This window comes from Phyllostomus discolor, chromosome 3, assembly GCF_004126475.2.
Source record: "Phyllostomus discolor isolate MPI-MPIP mPhyDis1 chromosome 3, mPhyDis1.pri.v3, whole genome shotgun sequence".
Lineage (NCBI taxonomy): Eukaryota > Metazoa > Chordata > Mammalia > Chiroptera > Phyllostomidae > Phyllostomus > Phyllostomus discolor.
In genome coordinates this window covers 112,465,716-112,486,020 of record NC_040905.2, presented here as the reverse complement: position 1 = coordinate 112,486,020, position 20,305 = coordinate 112,465,716, and the positions used below count along the sequence as shown (strand labels likewise).

The 20,305-nt window shown below is 44.1% G+C and overlaps 2 long non-coding RNA genes across 3 annotated transcripts in view; one reads left to right on the top strand and one right to left on the bottom strand.

Annotated features, from left to right (window-relative positions):
• Positions 1-7,577: 7,577 nt before the first annotated feature.
• Positions 7,578-20,305, bottom strand: part of LOC118499593 — a 19,166-nt gene continuing 6,438 nt past the window's right edge. The window contains exons 2-3 of the long non-coding RNA XR_004902091.1: positions 18,057-18,066; positions 7,578-7,588 (exon numbers count right to left, since the gene is read on the bottom strand). This is a non-coding gene — a long non-coding RNA (uncharacterized LOC118499593). The remainder of the gene's footprint in view (positions 7,589-18,056; positions 18,067-20,305) is intronic.
• The window catches only part of LOC118499592, an 18,667-nt gene continuing 7,269 nt past the window's right edge, over positions 8,908-20,305 (top strand). For both annotated transcript variants that reach the window (XR_004902090.1, XR_004902089.1), the window contains exon 1: positions 8,908-8,921. This is a non-coding gene — a long non-coding RNA (uncharacterized LOC118499592). The remainder of the gene's footprint in view (positions 8,922-20,305) is intronic.

The following is a 20,305-nucleotide window of genomic DNA, read 5'->3' as shown; positions in this document are numbered from 1 at the left end:
TTTGGGACTCTCTGTGCTTCCTGGACTTACATGTCTATTTCCTTCACCAAATTAGGAAAGTTTTCTTTCATCATTTTTTTTCAAATAGTTTTCCAATTTCTTGCTCTTCCTCTTCTTCTGACACCCCTATGATGCAAATGTTGGATTGCTTAAAGTTGTCCCACAAAATGTTTACACTATCCTCATTTTTCTTTTTGGATTCTCTTATCTTCTTGTTGTTCTGATTTGTTGTCTTTTGCTTCCTTATGTTCCAAATTATTGATTTGATTCTCAGCTTCATCCACACTGCTGTTGTTTCCCTGTAAATTGTTCTTTATTTCAATTAGTGTATCCTTCTTTTCTGACTGGATCTTTTTTATGATGTTAAAGTCCTCACTAATTTCCTTGAGCATCCTTATAACCAGTGTTTCAAACTCTGCATCCGATAGATTGTTTATCTCCATTTCATTTAGCTCTTTTTCTGGAGTTTTGATCTGTTCTTTCATTTGGGCCATGTTTCTTTGTCTCCTCATTTTGGCAGCCTCCCTGTATTTGTTTCTTTGACTCCATGTCTTGATAGTCTGGCCTAATGTAGTAGGTGTCCTGTAGGGTCCCATGGCACGACCTTACCTATCACCTAAGCTGGGTACTCAAGGTTCACCCTTCCTGTGGTCTGAGTACACCCTCCTCTTGTAGTTAGCCTTGGTTGCTGTTGGCAGATCTATAGGGAGGGATTTACCCAGGCCAGTCAGTGTAAGAACTGGCTGTGACCACTGACCACTAAACTCAGATCTGCTGTACAGGGGGAGGCTGGTGGTGGTGCTCCAATGTGGTCTGTAGATGTCCACTGGGTGCACTGGCCCTGGGGTTTAGAAGGTGGTGCAGGCCAAGGTCATCATCCCCCCTGCTCATCCCACCCTGTTTTGCCTGGGGCTACCCTGCCTGAGTTATAAAGCAATCTGAGATGGCTGCTACTTGTGCTAGTTGTGGAGATTTCCAAGAGAAACCAAGCTGTGAATCTAGGCTGCTAGTTCCTTGCCTGGGGCTCACTGAGACCAGCTGCTCCTTGTTTGAGAGGATTTATGAAGTTGTGACACATAAGCCAAGACCAGCCATTCATATGGAAAAGCAGCTTGGGTGGGCCCATAAATTGGATGGGGTGGAGGCTCTGGGGATCTCCAGGACAGGTCGAACAGTGTTAACCGGGTTGATTAAATCTTAGATATGGCACCAGTCTGCTGGCTCTGAGGGGGGAGGGCCCAGAAAAGAGACAATGTCCTCTGCTTGCCTTGATGCCAGACACCTCAGCCTCCTCCTGCACACCATTGGTGTCCCTCAAATCAGCACACATCTCTGGAGCCTAGAGGGAGTGAGTCTGAGCAGGTCAGCCTGTGTATGGGTTCTTTAAGAGGAACTGCTTGAGGCTCCAGAAGTTTCTTCTAGTGACTCCATCCCCACTGGTTTTTGCAGCCAGAAGTTGTGGGGGACTTATCTTCCTAGCACTGGAACCCTAGGCTGGGGATCCTGGTGTGGGGCTGGGACTCCTCTCTCCAAAGATATCCCTCCCAAATTTTTATCCACCCCATGAAGATGTGGGATCAGCCTATTCCACATCTGCACCCCTCCTACCATTCTGGATGGATACGGTTTCTTTAATTCCATAGTTGTCAGACTTCCATTCACCTTGATCTCTGTTGGGTCTGAGTGATGGTTGTTCTATATTTTAGCTGTAATTTTGTTGTGGTTGTGTGAAGAAGCAAGCCATGTCTGCCTACACTGCCATCTTGCCCAGAAATCTGGCAAGGATAAATTTAATTTGATCATGGTATATTATCCTTTGATATATTGCTTGATTCAGCTTGTTTTATTTTAAGACTGTTGCACCTATATTCATGAATGGAATTGGCCTGTGTTTTCTCTTTCTAGTATTATTTTTGTTGAGTGCTAGTGTAAAAGTAATGCTAGTCTCCTAAAACTAGTTGGGCAATCTTTTTTACTTTCAGGAAGAGATATAGAAGTAAGCATATTTTTTTCCTTCTTCAGTGTTGGTAGAAACCCCAGTGAAATCATTTGGGTCTTGAATTTTCATCATCAGATGTTTTTAAATCACAGATTTAATTTCTTTAATAGTTATAGCACTAAGCTTTTATATTTCTTTTTGTGTGACTTAGGTTGTATTTTTCTATGAATCTTTTCATTTCACTTAAATTTTCAAATTTATTGGCATAAAGTTGTTAATCATATCCTCTTATTTTTGTGGTGAAGTCCCTTTTCATATCTTATACTTGCTATTTGTGCCTTCTCTTTTCTTAATCATTCTCACTGGGGATTTATCAGTTTCATTACTCTTTTCAGTTTTGGCTTTGTTGATTCTCTCAGTTGTGTGTTTTCTTTTACATTTATTTATGCTTTTATATTATTTTTTCCCATCTACTTTTGTTGGATTTATTTTTTGTTATTTTCCTAACCTCTTGAAATGAATGCTTAGTTCATTTATTTTAGCCTTTTTTTCTTCCTTACAATATGCAATTAAGGCTATAAATTTTCCTTTAAGCACTGCTTTAGCTTTATTCAATAAATTTTGATGTGTTATATTTTTCATTATATATTATTCAGTTCAAAATAATTTCTAATTTCCATTGTTATTTCTTCTGGGATCATGCATTATTTATTTACTTATTTATTGGCTACATTTCTCTTTATTTCCTTATTATGAATTCTTTTTAAGACTTTTTTATTTTTAACTTACAGTTAATGTAGAATATTATATTAGTTTCAGGTGTAATTAGACATTTATATAACTTATGATTTGACCACCCCCATAAATCTTACACCCATCTGATACCATATATAGTTATTACAATATTATTGACTATATTTCCTATGCTGTATTTTACATCCTCGTAAGTAATTTTCAACCTTCAATTTGTACTTCTTTATCCCTTCACATTTTTCACCCATTCCCCCAAACCCCCTCCCATCTGGCAACCATCAAAATGTTCTCTATATGTATGAGTCTATTTCTATCCTGCTTGTTCATTTATTTTGTTTTATTTTTTTAGATTCCACATATAAGTAAAATTATATGTAATTTTTCTTTCTCTGTCTGACTTATTTCACTCAGCACAATAGCCTCTATCCCATCCCTGTTATGGCAGATAGCAAGAATTCATTTTTTTGAGGTTGATTCATATTCTGTTTTATATATGCACCACTTCTTCTTTATTCATTCATCTTTTCATGGACACTTAGGTTGGCTAAGTGTCCACATCTTGGCTATTGTAAATAATGCTGCAATAAATGTATGAATGTATATGCCTTTTTGGTTTAGTGTTTTGTGTTTCTTTGGATAACTACCCAGAAGTGGAATTACTTGGGTTCTTCTTTGTCTCTTGTATAGCCTTTGTTTTAAAGTCTATTTTGTCTCATGTAAGTATTGCTGCCTTAGCTTTTCTTTGTTCTTTTCTATTTGTATGAAATATCTTTTTCCATCCCTTTACTTTCACTCTGTATGTGCCTTTTAATCTGACATGAGTCTCTTGTAGACAGCATATGTAGGATCTTGATTTTTTTAATCCATTCAGCCACTATATGTCTTTTGATGAAGCATTTAAGCCATATGCATTTAGAGTGATTGTTAATAAATATGATTTATTGCTATTTTATTATTCATACTTTTGATTCTTTGTTCTTTTTCTTCTTCTTAAAGAAGACCCTTTAACATTTCTTTGTAATACAGGTAAGGTAGTGATGAACTCCTTTAGATTTTTTCCTGTCTGGGAAACTCTTCATCTGTTCTTCGATTCTAAATGACAGCTTTTCTGGGTGCAGTAACTTTGGTTGTAGGTCCTTACTTTTCATCAGTTTGAACATTTCTTGACAATCCCTTCTGGCCTACAAAGTTTCTGTTGAGAAATCAGTGGATAGTCTTATGGGAGCTCCCTTGTAGGCAACTAGTTGTTTCTCTCTTCCTGCTTTTAAGAGTCTTTCTTTGTCTTTAACTTTCAGCATTTTAATTATGATGTATCTTGGTGTGGGCCTCTTTGGGTTCATCTTGTTTGGGATTCTCTGTGCTTCCTGGGCTTGTAAGTCTATTTCTTTCACCAGGTTAGGGAAGTTTTCTGTCATTTTTTCAAATAGATTTTCAATTTCTCTCTCTCTTCTTCTTCTGGCACCCCATGATGCAAAGTTTGGTGTGCTTGAAGTTTTCCCAGAAGTTCCTCACACTATCCTCATATTTTTAATTCTTGTTCCTTTTTGCTGTTCCGTGCTGTGTGTGTGTGTGTGTGTGTGTGTTTTAAGATTTAATTTATTTATTTTTAGAGAGAGAGGAAGGGAGGGAGAAAGAGAGGGAGAGAAATATCAATGTGTGGCTGTCTCTCATGCACCCCCTACTTGGGACCTGGCCTGAAACCCAGGCAGGTACCCTGACTGGGAATCAAACTAACAGCCCTTCGATTTGCAGACCAGCACTCAATCTACTGAGCCACACCAGCAAAGGCTGTTTGGGTGTTTTTGCTTCCTTCTCTTCCTTCCAAATCACTGATTTCATCTTCTGCTTCATACACTCTAGTGTTGATTCCCTATAATATATTCATTTCAGTTATTGTATTCTTCATTTCTGACTGCTTTTTCACATTTTTAACCTCCATTTTTATGTTTCCTATCTCTTTTTTGAAGTTCTCATATGAATCTTTATAACCTGTGTTTAAAACTTTGTATCTGGTAGATTACTTGCCTTCATTTTGTTTAGTTCCTTTTCTGGAGTTTTGTTTTGTTCTTTCATTTGAGGCATATTTCTTTGTATCTTCATTTTGGCTGCCTTCCTGTATTTGTTTCCATGTATTAAGAGGAGCTTCTACATCTCCTGGTATTAGCAGAGTGTCCTTATGCAGTAGGTGCCTAAAGAGCCCAGCGGTGCAGCCCCTAGATCACCCAAGCTGGGCTCTCCTGCTATGCTCACTTGTGTGAGATGTGTGCACTTTCCTGTTGTAGTTAAGCCTTGAGTGTTGTTGGCATGACAAAGAAAGGGTTTTACCCCAGGCTGATTGGCTGCAAGGACTGGCTGTGACCATGGTCAAGGATCTTCTGTGCAGGGGCTGACCCCACAGAGCAGGACTTGTTTCAGCAGGGCTCTGGTGCTTGATGAGTGTGTCACTTGTGAAAGCAGTTCTTCAGCGTGTTCTGAAGCTGTCCACCAGGTGTCCTGGCTCTGGGGCCTCCTGGGAGATGCAGACCAAGGAAAGCTGCCACATGTGCCCTGCCCAGGGCCACCTGGCATGAGCTACAGAGCAATTTGCAGATGGATGCTACTTGTGCTGGGCTTGGAGATGCCTAAGAGAGGCCAAGCTGGGAACCTTGGTAGGCTGCTATTAACAGGCTTGGGGCCTGGGATACACAGAGGGCAGATGCTTCTCATTTGAGAAATTTTAGAGAAGTCCACAGCATGAAGGCCATTTTCATGATGGCCTAAGTCAGGCCATTTTTATGGAAAAAACATTGGAAATGGCTTTGCGGGCCAGGGAGTTGGGTGGGGTAGGATCTCAGGGAATCACTGGCACAGGGTAAACAGTGTTAACCAGGATGACAGAGATTCAGATATGGGGCCTGTCTACCAGTTATGTGAAAAGAGGTCTCATCAAAGGAACAATGGACTCTTGTCAATAATTCCGTTTGAGAGAAAGTGCTCCTCCAGCTCCTGCTCTGATACCAAATAATTCAGTTCCTTCCCATATATACCTGTTACCTTTTGAGTAAAGGGCAGTAAAGGACCTTCTTATCAATGCAGTAGGTCTTATCAGTATGCTCTACCAATTAATGGACAGAGAGGGTGACATTGTAGGGCTAGCCACAGTGTTGGACACTTTGGATAAAGGTTCCACAGTGAATGAAGGTGTTCACGATGTGGTCAGGATACCCTTTATGGATCTTGCTGATGAGCAAGGTACTCATTCCAGAGCCTGTGTCACCGCTCAGTGAGTGGGTTAGCTGGAAGCCCTGCAGGCAGCCACAGCTCTCAGCCTCCTTCCACACCATGTCCAGGACTGAGTCAACCAACTCAACCCTCTCTGTATAGTGGCCCTTGGTCCAGTTATTGCCTGCTCCACACTAACCAAAACCAAAGTTGTCTGGTCTGAAGATCTGTCCAAAAGGACCTGAACAAACAGAGTCCATCGTCCTTTATTCTAGATCCTCTAAGATAGCACGAGGAACGTATTTTCCACCTGTGGCTTCGTTGTAATACATGGAGCTATGACCCAACTGCTGGTTGCTGTCCCTGTGGTAGGTGCCAGTGAAGTCAATGCCATGCTTATCACTGGTCACCTCCCAGAACTTAGCACCAGTCTGGTTTCCACACTGGTCAACCTGGATGTGTATGATTTCCCTCATGGTTCAAATTAAATTTATTTGCTCACCTCAAAGTGTGTACCAGGCAAGAAAATATGAATTTTTCCTCCATTTCAGCTTTTCCATTAGAGTCAGGTTTCACAAGTTCTTCTTTAACACTCAGTCACTCACCTCATCTCTTCCCCACCTTTCCCCATTAAACAAGGGCATCTTACTCAATTTATATAAGATTTAAGAAAAAAATCTCCCAGCCGTGGACCCATTCAAGATTAGCGAACACCTTGTAGGTCCTCCACTGAAGTCTCCTGCAGGCTCACCTCCTTCATTAGGGCTCCCTGTGTGCACAGCCCCTCTCACACCAGGACAGGTTTTCCTAGTTCTGTGAGCTGGCTTCCTCCCTGCCCTCTCTATGTGTGGGCTCAGCCCTGCTTCCTAGGCATGTATATGGGGGGAGGTCCAGCCAGCAAGTTGACTTCCTGTGTGCTGGTTGACAGTGTGTGGACTTGGTAGCTCGGCCCAGTGCTGTGTGTGGCAGGGCCCCCATCACAAACAGGTGAGGATTGTCCCACTGCCAACAGCTCAGGGGAGGGAATGCTAGAACATGTGCATTGTACCCCCAACAAAATTGCTTTCTTCTTCTGTCCTGGGGAATATCTGGCTGAAACCTTCCCAGTTTAGGCAGCCAAAGAATTAAGTGAGGGAAGATCTCTCATCTATCTCTCACCTACCCTTAGTGTAGTGCTAAGGAAATGTTGAAGTGTCAAACTTTTAATTTTAGTCTATGCCCTTTAATTAAATCCCCTTTTCCAACCCTTTTTGTTTATTTTACCACCTTTCCAGCCAATCAGGAAAGGTTAAATATTTCTAGAGGGGGGAGTATCCTGGTAGAATAATCAAACAGAATGGATAGAGAAATCTACTAGTGGTTTGTTTTTCAGCCCATGGCAGTGCCAACAATGTTTCAAAGACATGGATCACGCCCATGTGCTAAGAGACAGGGGCTCAGAGGTGAGCCATGGTGAGACAGGCAGAGCATCTCTTAAATGGATGAGAATGCTCTTCAATTATTCTTTTTGAGCCTCTCCTAGATAAGTTTAAAATTTCTCTGTGGAGACTTCCTAAAGAGTTCTGCTTTGTGCATGCATTGGTTGACACCTGCCCACGAAAGCACAGAGCTCCACTCTGCACAGGTGCAGGTTGATACCAGCTTAAGGCTAGAACCTAGAAAGCAAAGAAATCTACTGTGCACCTGCATGAACAACTGATCCCTATATAAGCCAGACACTGGGAGCAGTTCAGGGAGCCATATTCTTCATTAATTTATGCTCCCTTGATGCCTCAAGCTCTTTCTCCTCCTTGCCCTCCACTTTGTTTTCAGTAAATGCCTTCTTTTGTTTTTTTTTAAGTATTTTATTGATGATGCTACTATAGTTGTCCCATTTTTTCTCCCCTTTATTCACCTCTGCCCTGCAACGCCCTCCCAGCAGCATTCCCCTCCCTTAGTTCATGTCCATGGGTCATACATATAAGTCATAAAAGTTCTTTGGCTTCTCCATTTCCTATACTATTATTAACCTCCCCATGTCTATTTTCTACCTACCATTTATGCTTCTTATTTCCTGTACCTTCCCCCCCTCCCCACTGATAACCCTCCATGTGATCTCCATTTCTGTGAATCTGTTCCTGTTCTAGTCATTTCCTTAGTTTGTTTGTTTGTTTGTTTGTTTTGTTTTAGGTTTAGTTGTTGAGAGTTGTGAGTTTGTTGTCATTTTACTGTTCATAGTTTTGATCTTCTTTTTCTTAGATAAGTCCCTTTAACATTTCATATTATATTATTATAATATATTAATAAGTTGCTTATTATAAGGGCTTGGTGATGATGAACTCCTTTAACTTGACCTTATCTGGGAAGCACTTTATCTGCCCTTCCATTCTAAATGATAGCTTTGCTGGATAGAGTAATCTTGGATGTAGGTCCTTGCCTTTCATGACTTGGAATGCTTCTTTCCAGCCCCTTCTTGCCTGCAAGGTTTCTTTGGAGAAATCAGCTGACAGTCTAATGGGAACTCCTTTGTAGGTAACTGTCTCCTTTCCTCTTGCTGCTTTTAAGATTCTCTCATCTTTAATCTTGGGTAATATAATCATGATGTGCCTTAGTGTACACTCCCTTGGGTCCAGCTTCTTTGGGACTCTCTGAGCTTCCTGGACTTCCTGAAAGTCTATTTCCTTTGCCAGATTGGGGAAGTTCTCCTTCATTATTTTTTCAAATAAGTTTTCAGTTTCTTGCTCTTCCTCTTTTCCTTCTGACACCTCTATGATTCAGATGTTGGAATGTTTAAAGTTGTCCCAGAGGTTTCTAAGCCTGTCTTCATTGTTTTGAATTCTTGTTTCTTTATTCTGTTCTGGTTGAATATTTATTTCTTCCTTCTGCTCCAAACTGTTGATTTGAGTCCCAGTTTCCTTCTGGTCACTGTTGGTGTATTTTTCTTTATTTCACTTTGCATAGCCTTCACTTTTTCCACTATTTTGTGAGCATACTCAACCATTTCTGTGAGCATGCTGATTACCAGTATTTTGAACTCTGCATTGGATAGGTTGTCTACCTCCTCATCACTTAGTTCTTTTTCTGGAGTTTTGATCTGTTCTTTCATTTGGGCCATATTTGTTTGTCTTGGTACAGCTGTTACATTGTAAGGAGCAGAGCCTTAGGTATTTGCCAGGGTGGGACAACCCACTTTGCTGCATTATAACACACTGTGTGGGGGAGGGGCCCAAGAGGGAAGAGTGCCGCTTGCTCAGCTCTTGGTGCTTTCAGTCACTTTCCCTGCTACCCACAAGCAGATTGGGCCCTTCTGGTGCTGATTCCCAGATGGGTTGGTTTGTGTACATTCTAGGACCCTATGGATCTCTCCAACAAACTCTCCTGTGAGGCTAGGGTTTCTCCCACTGCCACAACCCCTACAGGTTTTTACACCCAGAGGTTTTGAGGCTTTCTTTTCCTGGGCTGGAACCCTAGGTTGCATAGTCTGTCTTGCTCCCAAGTTGTTCCTCCTGGTTTATCTGCACATAAATGTGGACCTCCAGCCTCCATCTTGCCTACCCAGTCGTCCAGCCACCACCTTGCCATTCATCCTCTCCGCCCCGGCTGCCCATCTCCACCCCTCCTACTGGTCTGGATGAACATTTCTTCTTTAACTCCTTGGTTGTTGGACTTCCATACAGTTCAATTTTATGGCAGTTCTTGTTGTTTTTTGTTTTTAAATTTGTTGTTGTCATGTTGTTTTTAAATTTTGGTTGTGCAAGGAGGCAAAGTGTGTCTACCTATGCCTCCATCTTGGCCAGAAATCTGTTAAACAAAGTCTAAACCACTTCTTTTGAATCTATTTTGCCTCCACCCTTGCTTTTTATCTTGAGGATGGGGAAGTGACTTTGCCAGTGAGTATGGGAGATGTCTGTCCTGAAAAGATACTATCAACACAGCAGTGCCATCCTGGGCAATCTTGCACTGTGCTAGGCCAGGACTTCAAAGTTCTGGTCCCCAGAAATTAAAACTTTGAACTTATAATGTCTAGCAGGATCTTGTGTTCCTCACAGCCAACCCACATGGGCTGTTTGTTACTTATCTAACATCTCAGCATTATCTAAGAACCCATGTTTTTCTAACTGCAGGAGTGGTACCCCTACCTGAATTCATAGCCAAGGAAGATCATGAGATTCATAACAGGGTGGGTGTTTTAAGCCCACTTAGTCCATTAAATGGTCTACTTAGTCCTTAAATATCTTCTGCTTAACCATTCACCATCTCATATTTAATGAGATGTTGATAATAGAGTGGTAGAAAAATAGCAGTTTTCGACTGAATTTAGTGGAAAACTCATCCTTGTGAAATTACAAACTAAGATACGTGGCAGCAAAGTCAGGCCCTGGGAAGGATAAGCATTTGCCGTGGACCAAGGGACTTGGACTAGCCTTGGGGTCAGGAAAGCACCCAGAGGATGGGATAGTTGAGCTGACCTTGGAAGGATGAGGAGGGGTTTGGGGTCATGGAACTTCTAGGGAATTTCACTGGGTACCAAAGCTCCAGGGAGCCCTGGCAAGGTAGGTCAGTTGGCTGGAGTATTGTCCCTATATGCTAAAGTTGCAGCCAGTCAGGACACATATAAGAATCAAGCAATGAATGCACAAATAAATGGAACAACAAACTGATGTTTGCCTGTCTTTCTGTCTGTCTGTCTGTCTCTCTCCCTCTCTTTCATCAATAAATAATTTTTTTAAAGCCCCAGAAAGCATGGTGTCTTTCAGTGATTGATGGAAGGCTGGTGGCCAGGTAGGAGACTTCAGCAGACTTCACCTGGCACACACTGGTACTGCTGGCCCAGGCATTAAAATCTGAATGCTTTCCTGTCACCCCACCCCTCCCAAGGGACCCTTGGACCTTCCTAAATCCAGCAAGTAAAGGGCTTTCCTGGCCCAGAGGGAGCCTCCAGAACCCTACTCCCCTACTGCAGGGTTCCTTCTGGTTGGTTATGCCCATGCTGTTCCTACTCAGCTCCCACCTATTCCCTCACATAAGGTGTTTTTGACCCCAAGTGTCCTGCTCTCCTTGGACTGGCCCCAAACCTCTCCCTGCTGTGGCATGGGAGTGAGCCCATGCTGAAGCTGCTGCTCTCCCCCAGGCCATGCACAGAAGTGGGGTTAAACAGGACGCCCTGGGCTCAGCCACAGGAAATGCTGCCAGAAAGCTGGACATCCAAGCAGTTTCACTCATCTACTTTCCTGGGGCACCTATTGGATCGAAGTACTTTCTCCTGACCTCTTCATTCCCTCAGTTCTCCCCAGCTCTTCCCCTCCACTGGGCTAAGCTGAGTGACACCAAAGTGCCATGAATTCCTCCACACTGTATTCTTCTTTCTCCTTCACATCCAAGTGTGTCCTTCCCTGTCTGCTCACTGTCTGGGTGAAGACAGGATAAGGAGGTAGGGCTGGGGTCTAAGCCCTCCCCAGCTGCAGCACCCATAGCACCACCCAGCAGGCACACCTGGATGCAACCTGCTCCATTTGCATCTTTCTTCACACAGCCACCCATCAAGAGACATAGCCCAAGACTTGCCTGAACTCCCTTTACTCAAGTATCCAGCTCCAATCATCATTTTCATTGTATTTCCAATGATTCTTCATTAACCCTGAGCCTTAGAGCTTCCTATTCTTACTTTTACTCACAAGTATGTTCTGAGGGTCTGATGAGTGTCAGGGACTCCACTAGGCATCCCCTCTGGGTGCAAAGGTAGGCAGGATAGGCAACGTTCCTACTCTTGAGGGAGTCCACTGCAGCACGAGAGACAGGTGATAATCAAGAACACACTTCAGAGCTGAGGGCGTGGCAGTGCTGGGTCCCTACAGGAAGGAGAGAGACTGACTAGACTAGCTAGGAAGGCCTGGATGGTCTCTCAGGAGATGGCATGCCAGGAGCAGCCTCACAGATGAGGGAACAGAGAGAAGGCCAAGACTGGAAAGGGAGCGATGCATTGAGCAGCAGGAGCTGGGGCTGGAGGGGGTGGGAATTAGTATGGAGGTGGGTCTGTGTTTAGAGAACAGGGGGAGGACCTCAAGCAGAGGAAATATGACTCTGTTGATGTTCAGGCACCAAGAAAAGCAAGGAGCCACTTAGTTCAGTTCCCAGGTCCCAGAAGCAGAGTAAAAGCAGAGTCCTCTGCCAGTTGGCCCTGCAGGCTATGGCCACCTCACCTGCTGGGCCTCATTGCTCTGGGATGGCCCTGTAGTCTGCCCTCTGGCTGAGCTCCCTCCCCACACAGCCTCATGCTGGGTCCCATTTGCTACTTTCTCTCTCTTTTCTATCTTCCAACTCCCAGGACTTCAAAATGTTCTGACTTCTTTCCATCACCCTTGCTTAGACTCTGACCTCATGGTGGATGAAGAGGAGGCTTGCATGTAGAGTGCAGTCCTCAGCGCCCTGGTCTCCACAGAGGGACAGCTGGCCAGGCAATGCCCCCATGAAAGCACAGCCACGGGGAAATAATGAGCATGTTCCAGTTAATGTGTTACCTGGAACCAAAGCAGAGAAAGATTTCCTCCCCTCAGAACACTGGTGTTTCAAAAGCCCTAACAAAACCCCTAACACTTCCTGGGTTAAGTGATTGTGATGTAGTTAGGACCCACTGTTAGAAAGTTTGAAGGTGATTCATCCCCTTTATAGAAGTATTTGCCTGAGTCTTCCTCATGAAGAAAACTGCCTCCAAACTTTCTTTCTATTTTTTAATTGTATTTTTTGTCTCCAAAGCATTCAAAGGGAATTTGATTGATATTCAAAAAGTCATTTGGTGGGCAAACATTCATGTGCATGTCTGTTGGGTTCTGGGCACCATTCTGGCCCCCAGAGTGAGCACGGCCAAGCTCTGCTCTTCAGCAGTGTCCATGCCACGTGGGCTTCAGGCAATGAACAAGCTAATGAGTTATTTTAACTTACAATTAAAAGGATAAAATAAGATACTGTGGTGGAGAGGACCTGGAGTCCTCTGAGCTGGGGCTCCAAGGAAGAGACACTGAGTCAAGCTCAAAATAATGGGAAGGGGGCAGCCTTGTGAAAGTCCAGCAGGAGACTATTCTACATGGAACAAACAAAGTGCAGAGGTTTTGCATGTTTGATGGGCATGAGGAAGACAGGAACTTGGAGCATAATAAATGGTCCTACAGTGGGGGTGGGGCATGTCATGCTTACAGCCATGGTAATCAGTGGGGCTTTTACTCTGAAGGGAAAGGAAAGCTGCTGCAGGGTTTTAAGTGGGAAGTAGTGTGCACTGACTTACACTTTGGGTATCCCAATAGTGTTGCTGTGCAGAAGATGAATCTGGAAAGAGACCTTGGTATACGATATTGCCACATGATTTGGATTAAACTGGATGCCAACCGATTTCTTGGATCCTTTACATCAAACAGAGAGCAGGCCTCCCCCATTGCTACAGTCTCTTGTGGACAAGGCCAGGAGGCATGCTGGGAGTAAGGTGGAGGAAGCCAGGGGACCTGGCAGGAGGGATGGCCCCTGAGTGGGCATAACCCACAGTCCAAACCTTAGTACCTGGAGGAGGGGCCTGCTGAGACCCTGAGTGGAAAGGAGCTAATCAGAGTGAGTGTCCATCAGGCTTCAGGCCCTTCATGTATATGTACATTATCCCAGTAAATCCTGACAAATACCTTGAGATGGGTGTATCAGTCACCTCTTGCCATATAACAAATTACCCCCAAAATATGCTGACTTAAACAACAAACATGTATTATCTCACAATTTCCATTAGTCAGGGATTCAGGAGCAACTTAATTAAGTTACTCTTGTTCAGGGTCTCTCAGGAGTTGCCATCGAGATGTCAGCCACAGCTGCTGTCATCTAAAGGCTTCCAAGATGGTGCCCTCATGTAGCTATTGGCTGGAGGCTTCAGTTCTTCACAAGTGGACTTCTCTTCATAACATGGCAGCTGGCTTCCTGAGGGTGAGTGATCAATGAGAGGGAGAGGGAGCAGTCAGGGGGCTCCAATGGTTCTTTTAGAACCAGGTCTCCAAGGTTTCACACCACAGCTTCTGTTTTATTGTATAGAATTGAATTACTAAGTTTGGCCCACACTCAAGGGCAGGGAACTAGTGTTCACCTTGTGAAGGGAGGAGTATCAAGGAATTTGCAGACATACTTTAAAACCACTATGACAGCATCATTCCTATCTCAGGTTGAGAGTCTTTAATCAACTTGCGCTAGGTCACACTGCAAAGAAGTGGCAGGAGTGGGATTAGAACCCAGGACTCCAGAGCCTGAGGCCATTCTGCCCATGGAGGCAGTCACAGCTGAGCCAGCTGCTACACTAGTAGAGTCCACAGGCCTTGCCGTAGCCCCTGAGGAGACGTCTGTGTCTGCAAATGTGCTCAAACAACTTGGCCGCCTCTGCTTCGCCAGGCCTTGTGTGCTCTCTTTGGGTATGGCAGCAGCTCTAAGCATCAGAGCAGTGTCTGTGCCCTGTTTTATAGAGTCAACCAGCCTCATTTGTATTTATGGCACACATACCCCTCCCTTTCCTCCAGTTCTCTGGGTACACCAAACAAGTGCTAAATGCTGGGCCGTTTGGCAAAGCCACCTGTCACAAGGTTAGTTTGCTAGGCCTGGCTCCTCCCTTTCTCAGGTGACTTATTTTCCAAACCCACCAGCTCAACTTGCATTTCCAAAAATGTCAAAATTCAGCAACAGATCAGCCTAAGGCCAAATCTAGGCCCCAAACTAGGGTTTTCCCACTGGAAAACCACAGCAGTGCAGTAGGGGCCAAGGGGAGTGTGTGCCCAGAGTACCCACCAGGCTCAGATACACACTCAAGTCCAGTTTCTACATATAGTCTGCTGCCTGGGCTAGGGCTAGCTCAAGGTCTGGAGGGGCCAACTCACCAGGTGGACCTCAGGGTTCTCAGTGGAGTGAGGCTGAGAAGGTGGGACCGGAGGCCTCCTTTCTCTACCCTTGGTCCATCACCAGGAGATACTTTGGAATCTTGCAAGGCCTGAAAGGGATGTGGTGATGGTATATGATACAATTTGTTCGATCACTTTCAGCTATGCAATTAAGAGCAGATTGATGCTTAAATGGTCTTGGGGAAATTGGAGAGATATGTTCAAAAAAATGAAACTAGACCACCTTCTTACTCCACACACAAGAATAAACTCAAAATGGACCAAAGATTTAAATGTTAGACTCAAACAAAACAAAACAAAACAAAACAAAACAGCCAGAAGAAAACATAGGCAGTAAAATCTCAGACATCTCTTATAGCAATACTTTTTATGATATAAGGTCTGTCTGGAAAAAGTCCAACCATTGTTAATATAATGAGAATGGTTTGCTCAACATTAGTGTAAGCTGGCAGCCAAGGAGAGTGGACTGGAATGTGTAGGCATGAACAATAACAACTTCACTGTACTAGTCAGTGGGGGTGTAGACACCATTGACTAGGCATGTGTACTGTGTGGCCATCACATTCAAAATGACTAAGCAAACAGAGCAACAAATCTACATCAAATTTTATGTTAAGCTTGAACATTCCTCCAGAGAAACTACTCAGATGATTCAGAAGGCTACAATGGGCAACTGGTGACTGGCAGCTTCATCACAACAATGTGCCCGCCCATGCATCACATCTCGTGCTGAGTTTTTTTGTGAAACGTGAAATCACCCAGGTGACTCAGGCCCCCTACAACCCAGATGTGACACCCTGTGACTTCTGGCTTTTCCAAAAACTAAAATCACCTTTAAAAGGGAAGAGATTTCAGACCATTGATGAGATTCAGGAAAGTACAATGGGACAGCTGATGGTGATTGGGAGAATTGTGTGAGGTCCCAAGGTGCCTACTTTGAAGGGGACTGAGGTGTCATTGTCCTATATACAATGTTTCTTGTATATTGTATCTTCTTTGATAAATGTCTCTATTTTCATATTATATGGCTAGATACCTTCTGGACACACCTCATATATCTCCTTAGGCAAGGGGATCAAAAGAAAAAAATAAACAAATGGGACTACATCAAACTAAAAAAATGTTGCACAGCAAAAGAAACCATCAAGATGAAAAGACAATGCACTGAATGGGAGAACATATTTGCCAATGATACATCTGATAAGGGGTTGATGTCCAAAACTTATAAAAAACTTAACATGAAAAAAACAAACAATCCTTTTAAAAATGGGCAAAGGACCTGAATAGACACTTCCCCAAAGAGGACAAACAGATGGCCAATAGACATATGAAAAGATGGTCAGTGTCATAATCATCAGGGAAATGCAAATTAGAACTCCCATGAGATATCACCTTACCTATCAGAATGGCTAGCAACAATAAATACACAAACGACAAGTGTCAGGGAGGATGTAGGGAAAGGGAACCCCTGTACACTGTTGGTGGGAATGCAGACTGGTGCAGCCATTGTGGAAAGCATTATGGTGTTACCTCAAAAAATTTAAAATGGAACTGCCTTATGACTCAGCAATTCCACCTCTGAGAATATATCTGAAGAAACCCAAAACACTAATTTGAAAGAATATATAAAGTGCTGTGTTCATTGCAGTGTTATTTACATTACCAAGACTTGGAGGCAGCCCAAATGCCTATGAGTAGATGAGTGGATAAAAATGCTGTGGTACATTTACACAATGGAATACTATTCGGCCATAAAAAGAAGGAAATCCTACCTTTTGCAACAGCATGGATGGACCTGGAGAGTATAAAGTGAAATAAGCCAGAGAAAGACAAATACCATATGATTTTACTTATACATGGAATCTAATGAATAAAATAAACAAACAAAAGAGAAACAAACTCATAGAGAGCAGACTGACAGCTGTCAGAGGGGAGAGGTTAGGAGGGCTGGTGAGAAAGGGAAAGGGATTATGCAAAAAACCCCTTCCTAGACATCCATATGGTAATTACCAGAGGGAGGAGGTGGGGGAATAAATTGCAATGGAAGGAGACTTGATTTGGGTTGGTGAACACACAATACAATATACAGGTGAGTATTACAGAATTGTGCCACTGAAACCTATATAATTTCATTAACTAATGGCATCCCAATAAATCTAATAAAAAATTAATTAAAGAAAAAAGAACAGATTGATACTATGAGGAATCCATGGCCTCTGTGAACAAATGCTCTGACTTTTGAGCTTTGGATGATCTATTTGTAAAATAGGAATAAAAAGAACAGCGTCTACCCTCCAGAGTTATTGAGAGGATTAAACAACATAATGTGGGGAAAGCTCTTGGCTCAGCTTTGGCACATAGTATATGCTCAGAGGACATTAGCTGTTCAAGTTCATCATCACCATTCATTGAAGTGGCCCTGTTTCATACATTTGTGTTGGCATTGGCCTAGGAATGTTTTAATGGAGTTGGCCTTCTCTCCATTAGTACTGTACCTCATCAAGGAATGTCATGATCCCATCAATATTGACTTTTAGTTTAATGGCCTTCAGTTTGCCCTCTGCAAGTCAGACTCCTGGCAGGTCTGGATGTGGAGAGAGGGAGGGAGTCAAGGCCCTTGCAAGAGGCAGAATAAGAATCTCCTTGGGTCAGGAGAGAGTGGGGCCCACTGTCATCAGACCTACCAACATCTCAGTGGCCAGTTGTAGGTATTTGCCCTGAACCATCTCTATACTCCAGGATGTGGCTCACTATGTAAGTAAGTAAAGTATTGTCACTTTGGGAGATTGTATATGTCATGGTTTACCTGTGGGCTGGTCGGAAGTGTTGAGTAGCAAAGAGAGGACAAAAGCACCCAACAAAGTTCATGGCTGGGTGCATGCTGGCACATGTGGAGGGATAGAGAGAAGTGGGAGAGGGACAGAAGTTTGTAAGGGGAAAGAAGAGGCTAGTGGTTGGCAGGAGAGTGTGACCAAGGAAGCAGAAATCCTGGACCCTGGTCCTGGCTCCACCTCCTACGAGGAAATCAAACAGTCCCCACTGCCTATAACTCTCAGCAGCTTTTCAACAAGGCAGCTCTGCTCTCACCTGACCTCCTGAACAAATCAGCCTGTCAACCTGTCCTTGGGGTGCCAAGGCTCACTGTGCCACTTCACAGAATAAGATGCCAGCATTCCTGTTCATCTGCTATTTGCCACTAAGCCTTTACTACTTACTTTAGAGAGGGAACAGTCCATGCACCTGTACAGGAATATATGAATGCGCACAACCACATATGCAGTACTTAAGGGTTTTTGTTTTGTGAGTCATGTGGATCAAACATGATTTTATCCCTTATTTAGAACCCTGCAGTAGACAGGACTCCATGTTTTTTGCTGGGGCTAGCCTTAGGCAAGTCATTAAACATCTGTGTGCCTCAAAGTGAGCAAAACCAAAATAAACACACAGTGAAGTGATGATCAAGGCACCCCTCACAGATTCCTAGCCCCACCTGGGCACCTTGCAGCCACCCTATGGCCACCCACCCCAGGACTCAAAGGAGGAGTCCCTACTCTCTTAGAGTCCTACATAGAGTTCCTATTGTGTACCGGAACTTTCTCAATGGATGCAGTTTGCCGGGATGGAGCTGACATGGGTGATGGGATCTGTTTCCCCCTGCACATCTTGCGTTGCTCTCAGCACCAGTTCTACAAGCCAGTGGCAGATTGGGATATTCATGCCATCTCCCCTTCTGTAGGGCCCCTGGGGCCCCAGAGACAATGCAGCAGAGATCCCTGCCCTACAGGGGCTCACAGTTTGCCATAGAAATGGAAGCCTGGGCTGCTACCTTGGGTTCAGTTGGAGACCCCCAAAGATATGCCCACCTGGAATCTCAAAATGTGACCTTATTTGGAACAATGATCTCTGCAGATGTCATCAGGGTAAGGATCTCACAATGAGATTGTCCTGGATTATCTGCAAGGGCCCTGAATCCAATGACAAGTGTCCTTATAAGAAAAAAGGAGCTTTGAGACACACAGGGGAGATGGCCATGTGAAGACCTGAAGCAGAGGCAGGGATCAGCATGATGGGGCCACAAGTCAAGGGATGCCAGGAGCTACCAGAAGCTGTAAGACACAGGAGGATCCTCTGTGGAGGGAGCATGGCCCTGTGACACCTTGATTTCAGACTTCTGGCCTCCAGAACTGCAAGACAGTAAATTTTTGTTGTGATAAGCCCAAAATTTCTATTGGTTTACCCAGTTTATGGTAAATTGTCATGGCAGCCCCAGGAAACTAATACAAGTGCTGTTGTTGAAGGCCAGGCTCTCAGGGAGGCAGACTGTGAGATGGAGATGAGCATGCAGGAGGTATATTAGAGATGCTCTTGTGGGGAAAGTAAGGAAGCAGGACCAGCAGAAGGAAAAGTTAGGCTGTATGTCAGGATGGCCCTTTAGAGAGCAGTTGCGGTGAACAGCTAAGCTGTCTACACCTGAATCTATCACCTAGGATACAGAATCCCCAGGAAGGGGACATGACGTAGGATGAGGGCAGCTCTCCTCAGTCAAGGGCAATTCCCAGAGCACTCCCATAGTTGGAGAACTAGATCTTTCAGGCCTGAAGAGGATGGGAGGTAGGGAGTCACAGAGGTGTCCCTGTAGCCCTGATCACTTCTTGGCCAATAATGGGCAGAGGGCTCTCCCACTTCAGGAGGAAGAGGGCTGCCTCACCTAATCCAATGCCACCTGCAACACAGCATCCCCTTTGTGCCAGTCCCAGCCCCTGCCCTGGGGGGACCAGTCCAACTGTTGGTATGAGGCTCCAGGATTACCTGGTTCGTTCGTGGACATCCCCTGCAGGGGGACCTACCTGAGTCGCAATGAGCTACAGTCACAGGGACTTAGAGGGTATATTCCTGTTTTCCCAACTGATCTCTCCCCACGGTTGACCACGGAAACTCTTGGTCAACCTGGCAGCAATATCACTAATTACATATGCTTGCCACAGATGCTGATGATGCATTAGCCAGGAAGGATAATGCACCAAGTACATAACAGGAGAATCTTGTTACAAATGTGTTTGCTCACAGCTCAACTCTCCCACGAGCTTGGTCCCTGTCATGAGCTGTATGATCACCTGTTCTTGACATCAGATGAAAGTCCTACTGAGGGGTCTGTGGGATTTGATGGAGTCCCAGTGGTGGCTGAACAGAGCTCAATCCCACCCTTACCTCTTTACTCAACCCCACTGCGGACCTTGCCTGTACAGGAGTCATCTGTAGGTGTCCAAGTGACTCCTTTGGCCTTTCCTTCAAGGTAATGATGTTTTTAAGCGGGTTTTAATCCTTAACTGACTATGGTTCCTTTGGTCATTGAGTTTTTCCTCATGGGTTTTTAAAACTTCACTTTCTAAACTTATGGAAGTCACATATAGATTTGTGTTTAGTCTTATTTCCCCTCTGGTTTTTGACCCAGGCACGGAGGAGTAAATGATTTCATGCTCGCTGGTTCCTGGTTCCACCCCAGCATTGGCCTGTGCAGGCC